The 21023-nt window shown below is 41.7% G+C and overlaps 1 protein-coding gene across 11 annotated transcripts in view; it reads left to right on the forward strand.

The window, feature by feature from the left end:
- MLIP (muscular LMNA interacting protein) overlaps positions 1 to 21023 on the forward strand; it is a 1868253-nt gene that overhangs the window by 1551348 nt on the left and 295882 nt on the right. The gene's annotated exons all lie outside the window — the stretch shown is intronic.

The following is a 21023-nucleotide window of genomic DNA, read 5'->3' on the forward strand; positions in this document are numbered from 1 at the left end:
ATGCAACACCCACCCCCCCTCATCGGCCTTCTGGTGGACCAACTCAATTCCTGATTTAACTTTAACTATTAGCCCTTGACATTTAGTGCAATGCAACTTATCTGTGGCTATAATGTTTTCCACCCACTTTTGCTTAAAAAAAAGATCCTTACATTCCTGCCTCCTGAGATGAGTTTCTTGCAGCATAATTATTTGTGCCTTTTGTTGCTTTAAGTAGTGCAGAATGGCATGTCGCCTCTTTTAACCCTCAACCCATTCACGTTCCAACATAATATTTCAAAAGCCAGTAACCCTTCACTCTCTGTGCTAATTAATTTAAAACTTGAGCACCTACATTAAAACAATCAAAATCCTTGCTGCTCCCCGCACTTAGTGATCACCCCGGGCAACCCTCCCCTTCCTACAACTAGGCCTATCCATGGCCTATTTGAGCTAATCCTGAGGAAGTAATCAAGGTCAGTTTTAAAAACAAATCCATCCTTGTTCTTTTCTCAGTAGAGTACGCTCAATCTCTCTCATCTCAGTTGTTCTTGGACTATCAATTTAAACTCTTGACGTTGTGAATGGAAATCTTTATACTAATTACCAGCTTTGTGATTAATTTTAGTTGGCATCAACTGCCTGTGTGTTTTTGTATCCACACTTTTACATTATGGGTAACGATTTTAATTTGATATTTTAGACAAGTACATGTCAGTCTGTAAACCACATTGGTGGAATTACAAATGGTGTGCTTTCTCTGTTACCAAAGATACCCATTCATCAATTGTATGTCGATGGTGGCTTCAATACACAGAAATTACAAAAAGGACAAATATAAAGGCCTTTTTCCAGCAACAGATAATGTATAGACTGAAATGTGTTGGAAGCCAGAGATCAGTGAGCAGTGAGACCCCCTGCAAGAGGCAACATTTATAAATTGGAATACTCAGCATTATCCAGTTTCAACATTATCGGTGGCTAAACTGTGGTTACCCAAAGTAAAGCAGCAGGAATGGGCAGTGCTTAATTTATAAAATAATAAGTACTGGAGTCCAAAATTCTGTTCAGAGGCTGCCGCCAGCTTTGCAGGAGGGCGTGGTGATGGATACCAAGGATGAATGGTCTTTACCAGACACTCCCTGTCCCTCTACTTCACTCCTGCACGTTCTTGTGTCTCACTTTTCCAGTTTTTCTGTCTTCTTCTTTCTCCATTCTCCCGTTTTTGTGTTTTTGTCTCTCTTATTTGGGTCAAAGTCTGATGAGGGAAATTAAATACTGGTGCCCCTAAAAAATGTTCCAGTGGGCCCCACCTCCAACCACCTGCTCAAATTAAGCACTGAAAATGCTCTGGAGAAAAGACTCTGTTTAGTTTGGGTGAGGGAGAGAGGGGTTTAAAAAAATTAAAGCAGATACAAGTCTGAATTAATTGTAGACTAAGGCTGTGCTACAGAATTACTGAAAGCTTTTATGGAAAGGTGAAAAACATGTACAGCACAAAATCACAGTATGGGAAAAAACAATGTGGCAAAACAAACTCAAATTCATAGTACAAGATAAAAATGAAATTTAAACAGGAAATGCATTTCCAGTTTAGCACACAAAATGTACTTTAGTGTGCGATAGATGTCTTGAAGGCAGATTTGTTCTACTTTTGGCGCCTTCCCTGTGCAGAAATCAATTTCAGAGCCAAGAGGGCAGCTTTAATATGCACAGTACGAGTTCCGAATGCCAGGCAGTGATGGTCAGTAGAGGTCTCAGTCAGATAATCAAGAGGTGAGGAAGAACAGGAAGGAGTAGATCTGAAGCTAGGCTACAATAGAGAAAAAAGGCTCCTTGTAACCTGCAAACATAATTTTTACTTCAACAATTACACCAGGTGTATAACAAACATAATTAAGTTGAGTCAAATACATCAATCCAATGAGTGCGCTGCTTCAACATGAAATACCTTGAAAAACAATAGACAAAAGGTGTTTGGCAAAACAGGAACAGTTATTTTAATTAAACAATGCACATGTGAGCACACAATTGGTCTAATATAGACTTTTATACAGTTCCTTGAATGCATTAAAATGTTTCCGGCGATCCTTTTTTGGTAAGAAATGCGTACCTCTGTCTTTGCAGACATAAATTAAGGTATTGCATGAGGTATCCAGGTGGGCTGCGACCTTGCATAGACACAATGCGGTCAAGGGTAACGTGTCCAGATGGCTGGCATGGGGAGAACGTGATCACTGTGTGTAGTGTGTGTGCTGTGTCTTGATTGGTTAAGTGTACCTAACTTCATATGGCATCCGAATTTATGGTTTTTTTGGTAACGCGAACACCTACGGCCATGTGTGCTTTATCGCGGCCAATCTCCCTGGACCATTGTAGTGTTGGTGCTCCTAGCTGTGGAATTGATGCTGGACTTCCTGTTCGCATATTTGTCTGCTGGCTAGGTGCCACCCCATCTTTGATCTGTCAATTAGTGAACACAGGCTTTGGTCTCAGAGCATGCCTAACTACGTATTTCTGAGTCGTGGTCAACATGGAGTTCAAAACAGGTGAATTTGTCAATAAAGATGTAATTTCATTTTTAAACATCAATGTATCTTTATTCATCTTGACATCGAATTTTTCTATATTAGCAAGTGATATATTTAAATTTCAATAAATGCATCCAATATATTCCATGTGGTTATCTGTTTTTAAAGTCAAAATGAATTTAGGAGAAAATACATCAAATAAAATTCAAGTGTGCATCAATTGCTGTCGGTGACCATAATAACGTAATTATAACTGTAATGTTTCCTAAATTGCACATTTCTTAAATTATTGCATTTGTCACACCAATAACATAAGTTATGCAAAGAAAATAGATCAGCAAGAGGATAACAATAATGCTAAAAATTGAGGCTGGCGTGGTCATCAAGGTCGTCTGAGGGCTAGTGCATCTTGTTCTAATTATGCTATATTTTACACATGTCCATCATCCTGTCAACCACCCAACTCCTTAAGTGAAGTAAATTGCTTACATGAGTAGAAACAATATATATGAATGGTGACTAAAAGAAGGAACATTTGCTCATCGTGTAAGAATGTGGTCAAAACCTTTTAACAGTGGCACATCTGTAAATATCACAAAGCCATTTGTAAATATCCCCAAGAATAGTCTGCATAGACCTTTGGATCGGCCCGTTCAGACTGTTCCAATTCCCTGACACAGCTTTACATTACTCCAATCTTGCCTAGGTTAGGTCAGCTATATGTAATACGCATAAATATAAAAGAAACTATACTATATGTAAAATTAATCTCAGAAGCCCACCATACCTGCTCTTACTACAGGATGCGCCTTAGCCATCAACTCTGTATTGGAAAGAACATGCAGATTCCTATGAATACCCTGATAAAATAGCTCAGGGTTCCAATTATTGCAAATGCCCTGCTGCTGTTGAGCTCTTCTCTGTTGGTTGATTTAGAGAGCCCAAAAAACTAGCACAATTCACACAGGTACATTCTGTTTCAATGGTAAGCTTATGGCCTAATGTACCTTTTCAGGTGTATAATTCAAGGTGTGTTTGGCCTTAGACATTTGGCAACTGCCACAAAAAATGCATTACCAGGCTTCTCTCTGACCTCTCCCAGCCCTGGAAGTGGTCGAATAATTGCTCTAGCAAAGGGCTGGAGTAACCCACCTTCCAGGATCTGGAATTAACAGATCAGCCCCATATTTGGTGGAGATATAGGGAAAAGGCTTTCTCACGGGGATTTGCACACAGCTCTATTCCTTCTGTGCAGAGTAAATTGCTACAGGGAATAGGAACCTTTACAAAAAGCCACATGACATTCTCAGAGGCATGCATGGAATCCTGCACAAGGCATGGGTCTCAAGGCATACTAATGGAAATGGTAATGAATAGAAAACAAATGCGAAATGTATCCTCAGGAATACTGTAAATCTCCATCCCTAAGTTTTTGTTTACTTTTCTGGAAGTGGGCCTACTGATTCATTTTTGGTGCATCCTCCAGCTCACACAATGCATCCTCTAGCTCACAGAAACTTTTGCATCGATTCAAAATTTGGAAGCAACTCATTTGAGCAAGGATAAATGTCCCATTGTAGCTTAGTGTCACTCTGACCACAGGGCTCAACCTCAAAGCAATGCTCCTTGTTGAGACTAGATCAGAAGCCTCTGTTCCTTTCCCAACACACAAATGTTGCATCTTTCTTCAAATAATTAAATGATTTTGTTAGGAAATATAACAAACTACCTATGATACCAGCTCTGTACCGCTTACAAGGGCCCTTCTTTGAGTTGATTGATAAATTAGCAGGATTTTTTCCAGCAGGGAATTACCAATACACAGGGTAGGGTTAAAATTTGGAGTGAGGAAAGTCCAACCCATTATGAGTTTGACCACGAGGGTCCACTAAGAAATGTAAATGATTGGGAAAATCCTTAATTTCAGATCTGTTTCCCCAAGTAATTCCTCACTCAAAATGTTCAGGCGAAGGTTAAGAGATCCACGGTGTTCCAGTGGATCTCATATTTTTTCCTACTCAGTTACAGCCAATAAGTACAAACGTTCTCTTTTTATTGCTTCCAGTACCCTTAACACTGTATTTATTACCATAAATGCTTCAGTTCCAGTATTGTGTTATCTACTTCTCTTTTCTATTATATTCTTCACAAAGACTGTTCGCACAGACCCGGTGGTGATCTCACCATTATTTTTAAGCTCCTCATTAAAATCTCCTTAATTCTATCAAGAACCTTCTCTCTTGTTGAATCACTAAGTTTCTCATTCTCGCTTGGTGTCAAGCATTCTTTTCCAGGCGTGTTCCTGTATTGCCCTATGGGTCTTGTGACCTGTTTTGGTGCACTTTGTTGTCAATTTTGTTCACCCATCTTCTTCTAAAATATTCTAATTTATTTCATGTTGCTAGGTGAATCAAACTTTGGTTGGATTTTCCCTTATGCCTTGAAATCAGCTCTCTTCTTGATTCGGTCTATACCCTAGGTCTTAAGCAATGTTTACTGTCTGCTACACCAGAAAGGTCCTTGTCACAAGAGGTCTTCTAGTTTTGATGCGGCTGGTAACAAAAGTTACTGGTGAAAACAAAATTAGGGGTGAAACCCCGAAACCAGTCCTAGGATGCTTGTTTCCAGTACAGGGAGGATCTGGCCTGGCAGTTCGGGCTAAACTGTTCCTATTGGGCGCAGGGTCAAGACTGATTTGGATATGGCTAGGTTCAAACTGAAATGGCTTGGGGAGCAAAAAAACTATGAATTTAGGCCTAGATCCCTGTACTGGGGGGGATTTATGACATTGTTCTACTTTCTGTCCATCGATTGTTCTTTAGGCTAAGAATTTAGGCTTTAAGGTAGAATGAGTAGAGGAGAGAGAGAATCACAGATAGGATTAGAGTCAAAGAGACTCACTGGTTGCGATCATCTAAGTGGAAGACGTTTTTTGCAGCAGTAGGTATAACGTGGAATTTGGGAGGCAGGTCCTTGGCACTAGTCGTGACTCATGTGCAGATGGGTCCCGAGAGGTTTTCCTTTGGAGGGCCTTCGTTATGCAGGTATGCGGCCACTGTGCATGTCCGCTGCACATGTAGCAGTCGAATATAGGCTGGCAAGAGTCAGGGCCTGGAAAGTGGGAAGCATGTTTCTGCAGTAACAAATAAATACATCAGTCATAGAAGAAAAGCTCAAGTGCCTGTGCAGCTACCGAAATCTAGGGAAAACTGGTTAAATTTGAAAAGTAATTGAAAAGCATAATGAAAATCAAGTTTAAATTAAGAAACTCAGTGTGTAAAATTAACCCTATGAACCAACACAACAAATTTGGATTGAAGTCAGTACCTCCAATGTACAAGGAAATAAATATAAGTAAGCACATTTAAAGGTTTCAACTTAGACAAATATGTGTTCTTCACCAAAATGAAGTCTGAATGGCTGCACAATCTTGATTGTATTTTTCTCTCTGTACCATAGCAGTATTAAATTCCTGTTTTAACTTTCTACAAAGATATCTACATACGTGCAAAGACCCCAAACGATGTCCTTGCCAGACACAGCTGGACCAACTGTTAATTATGCCACTGAGGTGACATCATGCTGAAATGTACAGTACATCACAGAGATGTGCCATTCCAGCCAGCATCTCAATACAATATAACAGTGTTAAACTGAGGACCTCTGGCCTATTATAGAATAGTAGGCATCAAGATGAATATTTTGCCTCAACTCCTCTTTGTGGGGTATTCCTTGCTGATAAAGAACCATTGACCTCTCAGATTCAGTCCAAACTACTGTGATTTCTTTGGGTCAACAAACTTGTCAAATTAACTCAGAAACGTATCTTTCGGTTCCCCACTAGGGAGGCCTAACAGTCCTGTATGTGAACAGATACATCGTAGCAGTTACCTTGGTGTCAAATGTCCACTGGTCACCAGATGGTAGACCAACATCTTATGTAGATCAGGGACAAGCTTCCACATCCAACTCTCTCCACTTGTCACTGTAGCTCCTTTTAGATATAAGCTTGATTTATGTTGCCTATTGCATTCAACTGAAACCCAACATGGCAGTATTACACAGCCAGCAAGAAATATATTATTATAAGGTATCCCTCAATTAAATGTTTTGTAACATGGACTTCTCCTATGTAAAGACGGGTAATAACTTTTGCAACTGGATAGTGGGCGAGCTATGTAGATTATAATAGCTATAATCAGAGGGCACCCCAATGAACTTTGAGGTCTGTAAATGAGCATTAAGAGTGATGAAATTTAAACCTTGAGGCACACTCAAATGCAGCACTGGATACTCCTGATACATGTTTGTGCTAAATGGGTTTGACGGGCGTGACCACTATCAAGACACTGGCCTGTGACGGTCCCCACAGCATATGCAGTACCTCAAAAAGGAACCATAAAAATGAATCCCCTCTCTATGAAGAACTCTGTTTGGAATCTGTATGAATCTCTAAGTTAGTTTTCTGAACAGCCCGGAACAATTAACTCTATAACTAAAACTGTATACAGGAGAGAAAATGACTATATAAATTACAAAGATGGTGCATGGCGCCTATTACAAGTGGATAGGAAATATCCCTGATCCTTAACCAATTCCTTTTAGGACTTCACCCAGATATGTGGCATGCATCATACATGCATCATACATGCTGGACATGTAATTAGGCCAATTGTTTAAAAAAAGGAAAGCTCTTAGTCCACACTGACTATTTTATTGGGAGGTTAGTGGATGAAGTCAAATAAAACCTTTCATCACCCCCCAGCTGCCTGGTCATTTGATTGCAGCCATAGATCTCTGGTAGAATTGTGTTACATAGCAACAATGAAAAAGATTAGCAAGCACTCTTTAAGGAAATGCACCCAGTCTGCCAAGCTTCTGTGACTAAGGGCCAAGTGTACATAGATTTAGCTTTGCGGTTCTCAAATAGTGAATTCATGTGATTTGCTATTTGGAATTCACAGACACACGGGCACTAAAGTGTTGTTGACACATTTTGCAAGTCCCAGTGGGTCGCAAGCCCTACCTCATTCATAAATAGGTCTAAATTTGTGATCCATTGGAAATCACTAAAATGACAGTGATTGTGGCATGCTTGGATCAGGAGATCATCATGTCTATGATTACTTTTTAATAAAGCAATATTTTTTTTAATACAGCCTGTTTTCCTTAAAGGGAAAAGAGATGGGTTTCAAAAACAAAAATGGAAAGTTTTCTTTAAACTTTTCAGGCAGTAGTCTGTGGGACCCCTGCCTGCTCATAAAAAATGTTTTTTACAACCATTCACGAAGGGGAAAGGGTTCCATGGGGACTGCATGTCTAATTTGCGCATCATGTATGCTCTTCCTGACTGCGACCATTAAATGTATTTCAACTACGTTCAAATAAAAAGTATGCTATTGTTTTATTTGTGACTTACTGCTCTTTCCTGTATAAACATGGCTATTTCCAATGACAACTTACACTTGTGATTAATCTACATGTGTAACTTACTTTTACAATTTTGAGTAACTTTATAATTTTTGGCTATTCACAAAATCCAAATGAAAACTTACTTAAACCTTCATGTCTCCACCCCCTCAGTTTAGGGGATGGAGCCAGAATAATAATAATTTATATCTCTATAGGTACTGCAGGTAACTTAGAAGTATATTTTACGTCTGGTTGGACCTGCACACTCAGGGCGAAGACTCTGCTCTCAGGGTGGAGACTCTGCATTGTAGTAAATAGAAAACCTCTGCACAGGGTGCAGAGACTCCACAGGCAGGAGAAAATGCTCAGCATTTTGAGGAAATACCACCACATGCAGGAGAAACAGGCCTGCATGTAGCAAAAGGGTGTAGAGCTCTACATGCAGGACGGCACTCTCCATACTCAGAATGGAGACTTCACAGGTGGAAGGGGACACTATGCATGGGAGGGGTATATCACAACATGCAGGAGTGGGAGATGCACATTCAGCAAAGTGGCTAATAAAACCAAAACATTTGGTGATCACTATCAAGACCAGACACTGGGCTAAAGCATTCCCCACAGCATATGGAGAACAACAAAAAGGAACCACGAAAAAGAATACCTTATTTATGAAGAATTGTGAATGGAATCTCCAAATGAGTTTTCTGAACAGCACTGAACAATTAACTCTATAACTATAGCTAAAATGGTACGCAGGACAGAAAATGGCTGCAAAAGGTACCAAAATGGCGTATGGCACCAATACTAATATTGTGTGACACATCAGGTGAGAGCCGGTACTTGACAATGACAGCTTCTTTGGCTATGCCAAAGATGGTGATCCTTTGCCTGTAAACCCTCTTGCTTCCCTTCCTGCTTTTCCATACCAGCATGGTGGATATTTCCTTATGGTATAGTTTAGGGATCTATTCTCCATACTTTACGATTCAGAGTTATCCACCCCAGCTGTTGAGTCTCCCAATGGTAATGTACAGAGTAATCTACCAAAGCTTACTTTACAAAAAATGTAATGTAATTAATGTAAGACATTTATTTTATATAAACCAAAAGAATAAAAATACTACGGCCTTATTAATTAATTTTAATTTCAAACTTTGATAAATGTAAATATAATACATCAAAACAAAATGTATTGTGCTGAAGTATAAATGAAAAAAATAATTCCCCACTAAGGTAAAAATAAACATTAATAAATATTAAAAGTTATGAATTACACTTGTACCCCTGAAGCCTATCTACACTTCATCACTAGTGTTCAAATCCCAGCATGTGAACTCTCAGACTACACTACATTCAAAATACACATATAACATGTGAAACTCAAACGTTCACCCAATATGGAGGCCGAGCTAATCAGATTTACTTAGAGAGGAGACTACACAACATGTTCAAATCAACACAAACAATGAAACACCATACAAATCTCTGGGAAGCCTATAAGCCAGTAATTAGTGATTAGGCCATATCCACATTAGTACACCTTAATTTAGAAAAAAAGCTTCAACCGGCCAATGCTGATAAAAATGTACACCAACTATCAAAGGTGAAACTGAAATACCAGCATACACAGTTAAACAAGGGCAAGAACATTTGACATCCTTCTCAAAGCCATATATATAAATGTGATAACCAAACTGGAAAACTATTGCATTTCCTGAGCTAAAGAGATGAAGCGAGCAGGCTTCTAACTCATTGCAGGGATGATAAGTGTTATGCATATACCACCCCCATCGATGTTGTGAACATATTTGAAAGTCTGGGCGGTGAATTCCGTTTCGCTCGTGGAGTTATAATACAATGGGGTAACCCAGTAACCCTCAGAGCCTGACTGAGTATACAAAAAGCTACAATAGCTCTGTCGGTGACCAACAATTGATTTGTGTATGAAAAACAAATTAACAGAAAGTGCAAGCACATATTTATGCTCAATCAATTTAAGGGAGAATCACTCAGAAGCGCGCAATAAAGCAAAAACACCCCTGTAAGAAAAAGAGAACACAAAGACATTTTGCTAAAAAAGGTTTTTGTTATTGGATATTTACAACCAGAACATGGGTAGACATATTTACAAGGCTGTCCAGGTGAAAACAAAGAAAGATGGTGATAAGTGTATTTAAAGTGACATGGGTGCAAGTGCTGATGACAAGGTGTATATACAATTAGTAAAATTATATACAATTATATAGGGATCTAAATCGGAGTCACCTCAATTAATTAGTGATGCTCACTGGTGGTGGCTAAAATGCTTTCCGTCGTGCCCAGAGAGTATGCGGAGGCTGAACCACGGTATTATGCGTCGACGTTTCGACCCAAACGACGCATGAGTAGTGTGTTGTGGTGGGTCTTCTTCAGGACAGGTAGACAGCCATGGGTAATGGGTGGAGTCCCGCGGTGAGAGTGGGCCTCCGGAATGGTCTGCAGAGTCAGGATAAGACGCAAATCAGAGAGGGAGGAGAAGGGTATTCTCTCCGGAATCCTGTGATTTGCAGGATTGCAGCCAAATAATGCCAGTGGCAAGGGTAGTGAGTTCCACTGTAAGAATACCCTGCGGCTTAATAGCAGAAGGAAAATTGTTCCAACACTAGTGTGTGGAGGGGACTAATCCGAATAGGTTAATCTCCATACGATGCAAATATCCATGGATATAAACAGAGGCTCCTTCAGTCCTCGTGGAGGTGGCTGACTTTTCCGCACTCTGCGTTATGCGGAGCTTGCGGGGTTTTGAAAAACTCCACATTGCATTGCAGAGCGGAGTTTTTTACCTCACCCTTATGTGTCAACGTCAAGTTGGCGAGCACAAGTGAGGAAATTCTACTTCACGGCGAGATTTTTCCTCATTCGCGATCGTCAACATCAAGTTAGTGAGCACTAGCGTGGAAAATCAAACTCCCGGTGAGATTCCTCAACACAGGCGGTCAGATTTCTCATTGCGAGTGGTCGTGTATGCTCACACCCGCTCACGTTGAGAAAACTGACGCTCGAGTAAAAATCTATTCGAGCGGCAGAAAAGAAGCAGCGCCGATTGCGCTGTGCATGATGCCGTTCACGATGATTCCACAGTGCAGACAAGGACCTGGCACTGATAATCACTGCAAACTGCATTTATCTAAAGAAACTCCGTCGCTCTGAGTTTTTTGTGCACTTTGCGGAGTTCTCCATAGCGGAACTCTGCAAACTCCACCCAGGGTTACACATTTGCTCAGTTTCACAAGCAGCTCTATAATACTTTACAACCCACCTCACCTGGGGAAGTAACAAACTATTGTGTAAATGTTCACATCCCCTGCCTTAAATGGACCATAAAAATATGCTAGAAGAATCAATTACAAGTATTGCCTGTTTACTCGCGATAATTTTCAGTATTCTGAGTGCTGGTCTTCCTGTTCCATTCCTTACCACTGAGCAGCTTGTCTGTGCTACAGAAAACTTTTACCATATCAAACAGTACTTCCACAAAATGGCACCGCCTACCCTGTCCGGCATGCATGAAGGGGGAGGTACGTCAGAACAACCTGGAAATACCAAACAAACTCAAGAAAAACACAATCACCTGAAAACAAAAAACAGGGAGGGAGAGAAGGATGGGCCCAGGAATGGAACGGGGAGACCAGGTGGAGTAAGATTGCCAGTGAGTAACCAGGATTTACCTCCTGGTCCGTCTTGATGTTCCATTCCATATCACTGAGCCCATACCCAAGCGAAAGATGATTGAAAACCCAAAGACAAGAAGGGTGGAGGGCATGCAAGATGGGGGCAGAGGTGCCAGTGGGACGCACATGGGGAGCTTGCAGCAAGTGGTGATTGTTAATAATAAAAATAAACTCTTACCTGGTGCACCCATCCGCCTCACACTCCTATGCTGCAGTCCCTTTCCCAGGAATCCCTGAGAAAGCATTGGGACTCCATTCTAATCCCTTCACTTCTCCTATAGGACTGCAGCGCGGGGTTTTGGCCTGAGCAAGTTGAAGAGACCCTCCGGTCAGGACAGGGCATCTGTAGGGTTGCAACCTAAGTGGGCATGTGTGTTTCGCCGGCCTAAGACGGTTGACAAACCCTCATGCACACTTAAAAGTGCACAGAGCACTTCTCCTCCCCCCGACCATGCCCTGACCCCGCCCCTCCCTGCACAAGCTGGCACAGAGCTGCCAATGAAAAATAAAACAATACTAAGGTATTGTTTTATTTTTCACTTGCTGATTCAGATTCAGTCGGGCGACACTCCTCCGCCATTGCAAAGGAGCTGCCACTGTGATAACTGAGCTGCAGCTTATTATACTTTTTTTATTGCATACTAATTATACAGCATTTCATATTGTAAAATGTAATAAATGGAAAAGGGGTATACATTAATATTGTTGTTTTTTTTTTTTAAGGGGCACAAGGTACCGGGTATAGAACCAGCGGTTAGTTGTACACTTTTGTATTTGGAGTCATCCCTACTGTCATGAAACTCATTAGGCATTTTGCAAAATGTGTACTTTATTGCACAAAGGCTTACATTTGGAAGCCAAAAATAGATAGAATTCCCTTTACAGAAAACAAATGATCAAGTACTTTGAGTTTCCACACTTTTTCAGATAAAAATGATACTCAATTCATGAGACAGCTGTGCCTAGTACCTGCAACAGAAAAGGCCTCAAAATGCAACATAGAGACATTATGTTTTCCTCATACAAATACCCCTTTTTTGGCTACATGAGTAATTGTGGAATTCGGAGCTGTAATTGGCCACAAATGAGGGAAATCTACCAAACTCAGACTATTTTGAAAACTATGCACCCATGGAAGCTCAGGTGGTGTGACATGTGTGCATCCCACTATCTTTTCAATCAATCAATCAACTCTGATTAAAACGCTGCTAATAACCCAAAAGTGTTTCCTTTTTTATTTATTTTTTATTTTTTTATTTCAAACCTACAGCACCTCTTATTTCCTGGCGGTCTGGTGTAAGGGTGTTATGGCCACAGGCATTTTTTGTATAATTCATAAACAGTGGAAGAAAACTGAAAAAGCAGCATAAGTCAACATATACATAAATTTATTTAGTGGAACCAATATTTCTATAATATATAACTAATGAAAGGCATAAATTAATAACGGCTAGCAGAACCACTCTTTAAAAAAACATATGGTGTTAACCAGATCGGGAACAGAGAGCAATATCATTTAAATTACAATACAGATGAAAAAACAGGCCCGGCCGGGACTATGTGCCACAAGTGAATCCTAAAATTCAATACCCTATATGGAAAAAACCAAAACATTATTAATCACAGCCATCAAGTTAATTCATTGAGGGCAAGTAAATTGGCCCAAGCAGTTAAGGGCCCCCAGATCCTCTTACCTTTAATTCTCCCTTTTTTACCTCTCCAGTCACAGAGTGCTTATTCCAAATTGAATATGTGCAGAAAGCAGCCTTTTCAACGCTGAAGGCTGAGGCAACGCATAGCCTGAGAACTGACATCGCTATTAATATAAGCTCTTCTCTAGATTTTCCGTCTTGTTCCGTTACACCTAATAACATGAGCTGAGATGAAAGCGAAACATCCTCCTTCAATACATGCTGCAGAAAGCCAGATATTTATCGGCTGTTTGGTTCTAAGCTAGGGCATTTACAGAAGATATGAATAAAGTCCTCACCATATATCTTACACCTGAGTCCCTTCCAATCCACCCCTCTTAACGATTTTAGCGGGCATTATATACAGATCATACACAGTTTTTAAATGTTGTGCCTGCAATTTGGCGGACCAATATACAGAGTCGCCCATCTCCACTGATCTAAAAAAACAAGAATCAGGGACACCTAACCTGCCCTGCCATTTCAACCCATGCTTTTTCCAGATCATCAGTGACTCCTCCCAACAAACAACTATACAGTTGTGATATCGAAGAGCCAGAGGTACTGAATAATACCTAGATCAAAGGCACCAGTGCAAAGCATGCTGCACCCCCAGCTGTTTTAAGAAGAAAATCCCTTATTTGTAAAAATGTTTAAAAATCACGATGACCAAAGTAAAATCTAGCCCTGACTACCTCAAAAGACGCAATGTGGTCCCCTGTCAAAAGAACCTCTCTCCTGTAAAAGCCACATTTTTCCCACCTTCCCAAGCACTCATCTTGCAGGACCTTGGGGAGCTGATCATTGGCAATCAAGGGAGTGTATCTGCTGAGCCTACCTAGCCCGAGCTTTTTCCGAGCCCCCGCCCAATTACGAAAGACAGCAATTAAATTCTTAAACAAGTTTTTTTTTAAAGTAATTTGGTTCATAAATTTTTAACAGGCAGTCATTGGCCCATGAGCCATTCAGATTCTCAAAAATTGACGGGACAAAACTAGGATCCCTTACTTCCCTTGTCTTGATTCCAAAAAGAGGCCAATAATATTGTAGCGCTGCGGCGAGGTAGTATAGTTTAAAGTTAGGCAGCCCAAGTCCACCCCTGTCCCTTGGGAGGGATAAAAATGCATTGGATCTTCGAGTCTGCTTATAACACCAGATGAATCTGGCAACCTCCCTCTCGATTTCCCTAAACCAATCATTATGTATTTCAAGGGTAATTGTGCAAAATACATATAGTAGTTTTGGCAGAATCATCATTTTAATGAAATGTAATCCACCAATTATAGACAGCTTTAGAGTGTCCCATTGCTGCATATCATACTTAATGTTCCTCATTATAGGAGCACGATTTATATCGACAATGTCTTCCACCTTTGCCCTAATGTGTATGCCTAGGTATGTTGCTCCCTCCACCATCCTGCTATCAGAAGCAAAGGTAAATCTATTTATTAAAATCTGAGTTTTTGCTGTATTCAAAGAGAAACCCGATTGCATTCCAAAGTTTTCAGCCACAGCTTCTACTGTGGACATCGCTCTATCAGGGTCAGAGGTAATTACTGCAACGTCGTCGGCATAAGCCAATAACTTCGTGTCCCATCCCTGTAGCCTTAATGGAGGAATATCCGGGAGGCCTCCAATCTTCTAAGAAAAAGGTCTATATATAACGTAAATAACAGGGGAGAGGAAAGACATGCCTGCCTGGGTGCCCTGCCTATTGAGAATGCCCCAGACTCTTCTCCCATAATCTGCAAGCGGGCTGTAGGTTTAGTATACAAAACCTGTATAGCTCTAATAAACAGATCTCCTAGACCATTAGCTTCTAAAAACCTCTACAGATAGCTCCATGACATCCTATTAAAGGCCTTCTCGGTGTCTAGGACAGCAACCTCATAGGTTTCATAAGGACCTCCGAGGCATCAAAAAGTGAAAATACACATCTGACATGGTTTTATAGAATTCTAGTGGTATACGATCAGTACCTGGGGCTTTAAACGACGGGAGAGCTTGAAGAGCCATATGAAGCTCTTCATGAGAAATATCAGCCCCCAATGAGAGAGCCTCCTCATGGGAAACCCCCACATTTGAAACAATTTCAGGCTATTCATCATGTATATAAGAACCTCTTTCAGCTGAGGCTGTATATAATTCCTCATAATACTCCCGAAAAGCATCCCTAATATCCGCTGCATCAGATACTACTTCTCCCTGCATATTTATTACCTGCCTTATATGCCCTGCTGCCACCTGTTGTCTAGCCCTAACTTCTAATAATCGGCCATCATTCTCGCTGTATTCATAGCATTGTTGCCTCTTGGGAAAATACTTGCCAGCCATTTTTTCAGCATTGAAATCGTTCAGAGCTGCTTTGGTGACCATAATTAAATCCATAACTGAAGAAAGATCACCTCCATTGTTTACTGCACTGATTAATTCTGTCTCAAGAAGAGCTAATTTTCGATAAAATCTTTTAATTTGTCCTGTGACTTTTTTTTGTTTAATCAAACTAAATTGCAGAGTCACGCCTCTCACAGACACCTTAAAGGCATCCAAATGATCCCTGGGGAGGCACTATGCTTAATATTATTAAAGATTTCCCTAATCCACCCCATATGATTAACATGCTCCTGGTCGGAGGGAAGTGCTCTTTCAAAGGTCCACCTCTTATATTCCCTTCTTAATCCAACCAGAAAAAATAAAAAAAAATAGGGGGTTGTGATCCGACATTACTCTTTGAAATAACTCCACATGAGCTTCCTTAAGGAAGGATGGTATTGTTAAAAAATAATCACGCCTGGCAAACTTGCGATGAGGAGCATACAAATAAGTGTATCCTGGCTCATTACCCATCAGGCTAGGCCACACATCCACCAAGCCGACATCCCTTTGAAGATTTTTCATTGCCCTGGCAGAATGAAGTTTACGCCCCTTACTTGATACCTCATCCCTCTCTGAAGCTCCTCTGTATCCATTATTGTTTAAGTTCCCACAGATTAAATATGGTGCCGGCCAGCAGGGTAGCTCAGTAGCTAAAAAGTTCAGTACACCAGGATCCTCTAATACCGGGGCATATACGGAACATAAAGTAAATGTACCTGTCCCATCCTCTAAGTTCCAGAATTATCCATGTGCCATATTTGTCCACTGCCTCACTCACGCACATAGTAGCACAACCTTTCATTAAGATGGCCTGCCCCTTAGTCCTCACGTCTTTAGTTGTGTATGTGACTAACTTAAAGAATCCCTGCATCATGGTGCTGACTACATTTGGACTAGTAGTTATTTGCGGGACACCTGAATAGCGCTTGTGCTCTTCCTCAATACCCTTTCACCTTTGCCCCGAGACGTCCATGGTGTGGGGGTTTTACCTCCTTATTTTCTTGGTACTGCGTCTTGCTGTAAGTTTTTTGAGCTTGAATTTTGAAAGGTTATTGCAACTTTTGTGCTACAGTTTAAATCCCCTGTATCTGCATATGGCTGAACTGGTTGCGATTCCAGCTCATTGGCTCATACTCAGACAATAGTCCCTTGCTCACTGCTCCATCAGGATTCAAGCAAGCCGGGCCGACGAGGCTGAAATGCCAGAAACCGGTCCCCGGTAGCTTGTCTCCTTTCTGGTGAAGAATTGGCTTGGTAGTTTGGTCTGCCCTGTTCCCATGATGCACTGGGCCAGGGACAGACTAATTTGCATATAGCCAAGTTCTGAGCTGGGATGGTGCAGTGAGCTAAAAAACGGTGATGGATCAAGCCCTGATCTTTGGACTGGGTAAGAGTGGTCTGCTTAATTCAGGCACTCTGTTCACCACCACCCCCTTTTCTGAATCGTTCCTACAGATTAGGCATAATACCATGAATTTGGTCATCCGGATTTTGCCAGGTGCGATCGGTTTCACTTATGTAACATTCAATGAGGGTGACCTGACTCATCACTCATAAATCTCATTTGTACACTTCTGGTGACATGCGTTTGTCTCTCACTGAGAACATTTTGACTGCATTGCAAATGGTCATCCTTAAAGAACGGTTACTTGCTTAAGGTAAACATAACTTTGTCATTTCCCCTGTGCCTACCTTAGAGGCGGTCCCAAAAGCTAGTTTTCCTTATTCAAAAGTATTTCCACCCCATTGGATTCAATGGGATTTGTCTTTAATATATGCTGATGTTTCCTCTACTTTTGACACTTCCTTGCAAATGCAAGAGTTTCTTCAATATGAACATGTTTATCCTCTGCCTTCTTCGCTTGTTCATCTCTATCCATATGAATTTATCAATTACACTGACGGCTCAGTACAACCGGCCATTTGGTCTAAACAGACTTATTCTGTAGCTTGCGCTATTGTTTCAGGCACTATGATCGATGGAGTTTTCCACTCCACTTTGATTTACATACAGTCTCTAGGAGACTGTACGGCACAATTGGCCGAGCTGAAAGCACTGCTATTAGCTCTCGAGTGTTCTGATCCTGAATCTCTCACACTCGTAGTGTGCGATTCCTTTTACTCTATACAGTCTTTTAAAGACAAGTTGCCTTTTTGGAAACAGAAAAATTTTCGGGATTCTAAAGTTAGCACAATAAAGCATAAGATGCTTTGGTTCAAGGTGGCTGATCTTAAAGATTGCCTACTGCTTACACATGTTATACACACATTGGGACATCAACTTGCCGAAGCGCACGCTGTTGGGAATTTAAAGGCCAACGAAGCAGCCAAATCTGTAGTTGTCACAAAAACATAGCCGTGGTTATGCGCTCTATGATTAAAATTGATAATTACATTATGACTGCCAACGCTGCATCTCAGGATGGTACAACTTTTTCGCAAGGGCTGCCTTCTAAATACACAGTTAAATACTGAGAAAGTTCTCCTTGTAACAATTCCTGTGGTAGGAGATCACTTGATACCACGGCCCCGGTCCACCAAAGATGACGCTGATTGAGTGGAGGGCGGACACGCACAACCTGACACACCCCCTGGCATGTCAGACGCCTCATTGCTAGACAGCAGGGAAGTATATTAAGATGGCAGGAACGAGCGCGCAACGGACATACCTGTGAGTGCTGCTGCGAGCGCCGCGCTGTTTTTAAATCACCTGAAAACCTCTTTTAAAATTGTATTTTACCTTCTGTGATTTTACATTGCACTTGGCACTTTACTTACCCCGCAGCAGGCTTGTGTGGTCCGGCCCCGGTCCACCACAGCTGACGCTGATTGAGTGGAGGGCGGACACGCACGACCTGGCACGTCAGACGCCTTGTTGCTAGACGGCAGGGATGTATATTAAGACGGCAGGAACGAGCGCGCAGCGGACGCGTGCAGCGGACACACACAGCGGGCGTCTGCACCCGTCCGCGCCCGACTGGGACCAGGGGCCACGACCCCTGATCCTTTGGTGCGACCATCCCGCCCATACTCAGTCGCACAGCTGACCAGCTTCAGGGATACTCAGGTCTGTCAACATAAACTTGGTCCCCCATTTATTACCAATCATTGCCCTCTTTGCCCTTTAGTCCTGAACGCTAATAGGACAAAGGATGAAACATCCCCCCATGCCCAAGAATTCAAAATGCTTTTGCTGAACTGCCCTCTTTGCCTAAACATGCCAAAGAAATCAGGCTGATCTTGGAATAAAGAGACCCTGATGTGTTATTGCTAATGGAAAAATGGCTCAGGGATGGGTCAGATCCAGATGTTGTCCAGGCCGTGCCACCAGGATGCTGTATACGGAGGCAAGACCGCCTACTTAATAGAGGGGGAGGTCTTGCTATTGTATTAGCTGCCGTATGAATGAGGGGTTAAATCGTGACTGTGAAAGCCTAGTATTCGCCATCGGTTTTTCACAGACATGCTCCTTCTCCGAGGTTTAATTTACCATCCCCCGGGACCCCTGGAAAATTTTAATTTGGATTTTTCCGAAAATATAGCCACTTTAGTTAGCTCTCTGTCTAACTTTTCGATATTGGGTGACCTTAATATCCATTCCGATTACGCCTCCCTCGCAAATACTATGGAACTAATGGATAACCTAGGAACCCTAGCCCTTGACCTTAAAGTAAACAGCCCTATCCATCCCAAAGGACACTTATTGGATCCCATTTTCTCGAACACCAATGTAACCACTGAGAACCCTATTCCCCTACAGTAGAGTGACCATTATCTGGTACCCTTTACCTGGATATCGACAGCTAGGCACCGTTCTCAACCCGCTAAAAAAAAACTTGGACGTAATCTGGCCAAGATTAATGCAGAGTCCTGGTCAGACATCCTGAACAACTCCCGCCCTTCATTAAAAGGGGATCCAGAATTAGCCAATCAGGATGTCAATGGCTGGCTTGAAGCATCCTTGGACTTGGTCGCCCTTAGGAAACCCAAGAGAGAGAAGAAATGCCAAACAAAGATAGCCTGGTTTTCCTCTACCCTTAGAGAGCTCAAGCTCAAGTATAAACAAACAGAGAGACAATGGAGAAAAGATTTCTCAAAAGAAAAAAACCAAATCTATAGAGAGGCCTTAAAAATGTTTAAAATGGGAAATACGCAAATCCCAAAGCAACCACTACGAAGCCAAATTTTCCTCAGCCGCTAATGCCCCGCGGGAAATTTTCAGAATTTTCAAAACAATTACTACTCAGGTTCCTCCCCCCTCCATCAGAGAATACAATTAAACGATGCAATGAGCTAGCGGAATTCTTCCACTCAAAAATCCAATCCATTTATCTCTCCTTTCCACCTCCAACCTTTCCTCTAAACTCTACTCAGCTGGATAACAATGAGAGTAGGGCTGGAAAGGTGCTGGAGGCTTTTCACCCAATGAACCTAGAATCCTTAAAATCCCTTCTCAATAAATTAAAATCAGGCTCCCCAGATGACCCGGTTCCACCCAACATCCTTAACCAAGTCTCTCAATCAGTGGCACTTACCATACTTGAGCTCATAAACCTGTCATTAAGCATTGGCAATGTCCCCTCACCTTGGAAACAAGCCATGGTGAAAGCACTTCTAAAAAAAGTAGGAGCCGACCCAGACATCCTCCTGAACTACAGACCTATATCCCTTCTGCCAGCTATTTCTAAAATCACAGAGAAGCATGTGAATGGTATATTCTCAGCATTCCTCGAGGAAAACGGCTGCCTTCACCCGATACAAACTGGCTTTAGACCCCAACAAGGCACCGAAACAGCTCTAATTGCCGTGACCGAGGAAACCAGAAAAATCATGGATACTGGAGGTTCGGCAGCCATACTCCTCTTATATCTGAGTACAGCCTTCGATACCGTTAACCATCACTGCTTATCTCTAGGGCTAGAGAAGCAGGGGTATCAGGGACTGCACTGGGATGGCTGAAGTCCTTCTTAGAAGGCCGATCGTTCCGGGTCTACGAGGATGACGTTACATCTAGGAGCATGCAGATGAGATGTGGGGTTCCTCAGGGTTCCTCCCTGAGCCCCACACTTTTTAACATTTATATGAGCCCTCTGGCCAAAATTGTCTAACCCTTTGGAATTCGGATCATTACTTACGCTGATGACACCCAACTGATAGTTTCCCTCAATCAACCAGGAAAGAGTCCAGACACTCCAGCAAATTGTATGAAAACAATTTCAACCTGGATGGAAAGCTCCTTTTTACAACTTAATGGAACCAAGACCGAACTGATGTTCTTGGGTAAACCACTTCCGGAGGGGGTCACCACCCTTTGGCCCAAT

Source organism: Lissotriton helveticus, chromosome 6 (assembly GCF_964261635.1).
Source record: "Lissotriton helveticus chromosome 6, aLisHel1.1, whole genome shotgun sequence".
Lineage (NCBI taxonomy): Eukaryota > Metazoa > Chordata > Amphibia > Caudata > Salamandridae > Lissotriton > Lissotriton helveticus.